The sequence below is a fragment of the Oncorhynchus gorbuscha genome, linkage group LG22 (genome assembly GCF_021184085.1).
Source record: "Oncorhynchus gorbuscha isolate QuinsamMale2020 ecotype Even-year linkage group LG22, OgorEven_v1.0, whole genome shotgun sequence".
Lineage (NCBI taxonomy): Eukaryota > Metazoa > Chordata > Actinopteri > Salmoniformes > Salmonidae > Oncorhynchus > Oncorhynchus gorbuscha.
In genome coordinates this window covers 52,596,734-52,601,404 of record NC_060194.1, presented here as the reverse complement: position 1 = coordinate 52,601,404, position 4,671 = coordinate 52,596,734, and positions in this window count along the sequence as shown.

The following is a 4,671-nucleotide window of genomic DNA, read 5'->3' as shown; positions in this document are numbered from 1 at the left end:
TCATAATATAATAGAGACAGTAGATCTAGCTGGTCTGTCATATGATAGAGACAGTAGATCTAGCTGGTCTGTCATATTATAATAGAGACAGTAGATCTAGCTGGTCTGTCATATGATAGAGACAGTAGATCTAGCTGGTCTGTCATATTATAATAGAGACAGTAGATCTAGCTGGTCTGTCATAATATAATAGAGACAGTAGATCTAGCTGGTCTGTCATATTATAATAGAGACAGTAGATCTAGCTGGTCTGTCATAATATAATAGAGACAGTAGATCTAGCTGGTCTGTCATAATATAATAGAGACAGTAGATCTAGCTGGTCTGTCATAATATAATAGAGACAGTAGATCTAGCTGGTCTGTCATAATATAATAGAGACAGTAGATCTAGCTGGTCTGTCATAATATAATAGAGACAGTAGATCTAGCTGGTCTGTCATAATATAATAGAGACAGTAGATCTAGCTGGTCTGTCATAATATAATAGAGACAGTAGATCTAGCTGGTCTGTCATAATATAATAGAGACAGTAGATCTAGCTGGTCTGTCATAATATAATAGAGACAGTAGATCTAGCTGGTCTGTCTGTAATATTATAATAGAGACAGTAGATCTAGCTGGTCTGTCATAATATAATAGAGACAGTAGATCTAGCTGGTCTGTCATAATATAATAGAGACAGTAGATCTAGCTGGTCTGTCATAATATAATAGAGACAGTAGATCTAGCTGGTCTGTCATAATATAATAGAGACAGTAGATCTAGTCTATCTAGCTGGTCTGTCAATTATAATAGAGACAGTAGATCTAGCTGGTCTGTCATAATATAATAGAGACAGTAGATCTAGCTGGTCTGTCATCATATAATAGAGACAGTAGATCTAGCTGGTCTGTCATAATATAATAGAGACAGTAGATCTAGCTGGTCTGTCATAATATAATAGAGACAGTAGATCTAGCTGGTCTGTCATAATATAATAGAGACAGTAGATCTAGCTGGTCTGTCATTATATAATAGAGACAGTAGATCTAGCTGGTCTGTAATATTATAATAGAGACAGTAGATCTAGCTGGTCTGTCATATTATAATAGAGACAGTAGATCTAGCTGGTCTGTCATATTATAATAGAGACAGTAGATCTAGCTGGTCTGTCATAATATAATAGAGACAGTAGATCTAGCTGGTCTGTCATAATATAATAGAGACAGTAGATCTAGCTGGTCTGTCATAATATAATAGAGACAGTAGATCTAGCTGGTCTGTCATAATATAATAGAGACAGTAGATCTAGCTGGTCTGTCATAATATAATAGAGACAGTAGATCTAGCTGGTCTGTCATATATAATAGAGACAGTAGATCTAGCTGGTCTGTCATAATATAATAGAGACAGTAGATCTAGCTGGTCTGTCATAATATAATAGAGACAGTAGATCTAGCTGGTCTGTCATAATATAATAGAGACAGTAGATCTAGCTGGTCTGTCATATTATAATAGAGACAGTAGATCTAGCTGGTCTGTCATAATATAATAGAGACAGTAGATCTAGCTGGTCTGTCATAATATAATAGAGACAGTAGATCTAGCTGGTCTGTCATAATATAATAAAGACAGTAGATCTAGCTGGTCTGTCATAATATAATAGAGACAGTAGATCTAGCTGGTCTGTCATAATATAATAGAGACAGTAGATCTAGCTGGTCTGTCATATTATAATAGAGACAGTAGATCTAGCTGGTCTGTCATATTATAATAGAGACAGTAGATCTAGCTGGTCTGTCATAATATAATAGAGACAGTAGATCTAGCTGGTCTGTCATAATATAATAGAGACAGTAGATCTAGCTGGTCTGTCATAATATAATAGAGACAGTAGATCTAGCTGGTCTGTCATATATATAATAGAGACAGTAGATCTAGCTGGTCTGTCATAATATAATAGAGACAGTAGATCTAGCTGGTCTGTCATAATATAATAGAGACAGTAGATCTAGCTGGTCTGTCATAATATAATAGAGACAGTAGATCTAGCTGGTCTGTCATATTATAATAGAGACAGTAGATCTAGCTGGTCTGTCATATTATAATAGAGACAGTAGATCTAGCTGGTCTGTCATAATATAATAGAGACAGTAGATCTAGCTGGTCTGTCATAATATAATAGAGACAGTAGATCTAGCTGGTCTGTCATTATATAATAGAGACAGTAGATCTAGCTGGTCTGTCATAATATAATAGAGACAGTAGATCTAGCTGGTCTGTCATATTATAATAGAGACAGTAGATCTAGCTGGTCTGTCATATTATAATAGAGACAGTAGATCTAGCTGGTCTGTCATAATATAATAGAGACAGTAGATCTAGCTGTCTGTCTGTCATAATCATATAATAGAGACAGTAGATCTAGCTGGTCTGTCATATTATAATAGAGACAGTAGATCTAGCTGGTCTGTCATAATATAATAGAGACAGTAGATCTAGCTGGTCTGTCATAATATAATAGAGACAGTAGATCTAGCTGGTCTGTCATAATATAATAGAGACAGTAGATCTAGCTGGTCTGTCATAATATAATAGAGACAGTAGATCTAGCTGGTCTGTCATAATATAATAGAGAGTAGAGACAGTCTATCTAGCTGGTCTGTCATAAATAATAGAGACAGTAGATCTAGCTGGTCTGTCATAATATAATAGAGACAGTAGATCTAGCTGGTCTGTCATAATATAATAGAGACAGTAGATCTAGCTGGTCTGTCATAATATAATAGAGACAGTAGATCTAGCTGGTCTGTCATAATATAATAGAGACAGTAGATCTAGCTGGTCTGTCATAATATAATAGAGACAGTAGATCTAGCTGGTCTGTCATAATATAATAGAGACAGTAGATCTAGCTGGTCTGTCATAATATAATAGAGACAGTAGATCTAGCTGGTCTGTCATATTATAATAGAGACAGTAGATCTAGCTGGTCTGTCATATTATAATAGAGACAGTAGATCTAGCTGGTCTGTCATAATATAATAGAGACAGTAGATCTAGCTGGTCTGTCATAATATAATAGAGACAGTAGATCTAGCTGGTCTGTCATAATATAATAGAGACAGTAGATCTAGCTGGTCTGTCATATATAATAGAGACAGTAGATCTAGCTGGTCTGTCATAATATAATAGAGACAGTAGATCTAGCTGGTCTGTCATATTATAATAGAGACAGTAGATCTAGCTGGTCTGTCATAATATAATAGAGACAGTAGATCTAGCTGGTCTGTCATAATATAATAGAGACAGTAGATCTAGCTGGTCTGTCATAATATAATAGAGACAGTAGATCTAGCTGGTCTGTCATAATATAATAGAGACAGAGACAGTAGATCTAGCTGGTCTGTCATAATATAATAGAGACAGTAGATCTAGCTGGTCTGTCATAATATAATAGAGACAGTAGATCTAGCTGGTCTGTCATAATATAATAGAGACAGTAGATCTAGCTGGTCTGTCATAATATAATAGAGACAGTAGATCTAGCTGGTCTGTCATAATATAATAGAGACAGTAGATCTAGCTGGTCTGTCATAATATAATAGAGACAGTAGATCTAGCTGGTCTGTCATATATATAATAGAGACAGTAGATCTAGCTGGTCTGTCATATTATAATAGAGACAGTAGATCTAGCTGGTCTGTCATATTATAATAGAGACAGTAGATCTAGCTGGTCTGTCATATTATAATAGAGACAGTAGATCTAGCTGGTCTGTCATAATATAATAGAGACAGTAGATCTAGCTGGTCTGTCATAATATAATAGAGACAGTAGATCTAGCTGGTCTGTCATAATATAATAGAGACAGTAGATCTAGCTGGTCTGTCATAATATAATAGAGACAGTAGATCTAGCTGGTCTGTCATAATATAATAGAGACAGTAGATCTAGCTGGTCTGTCATAATATAATAGAGACAGTAGATCTAGCTGGTCTGTCATATTATAATAGAGACAGTAGATCTAGCTGGTCTGTCATAATATAATAGAGACAGTAGATCTAGCTGGTCTGTCATAATATAATAGAGACAGTAGATCTAGCTGGTCTGTCATATTATAATAGAGACAGTAGATCTAGCTGGTCTGTCATAATATAATAGAGACAGTAGATCTAGCTGGTCTGTCATAATATAATAGAGACAGTAGATCTAGCTGGTCTGTCATAATATAATAGAGACAGTAGATCTAGCTGGTCTGTCATAATATAATAGAGACAGTAGATCTAGCTGGTCTGTCATAATATAATAGAGACAGTAGATCTAGCTGGTCTGTCATATTATAATAGAGACAGTAGATCTAGCTGGTCTGTCATATTATAATAGAGACAGTAGATCTAGCTGGTCTGTCATAATATAATAGAGACAGTAGATCTAGCTGGTCTGTCATAATATAATAGAGACAGTAGATCTAGCTGGTCTGTCATAATATAATAGAGACAGTAGATCTAGCTGGTCTGTCATAATATAATAGAGACAGTAGATCTAGCTGGTCTGTCATAATATAATAGAGACAGTAGATCTAGCTGGTCTGTCATAATATAATAGAGACAGTAGATCTAGCTGGTCTGTGATAATATAATAGAGACAGTAGATCCAGCTGGTCTGTCATATTGTAATAGATACAGTA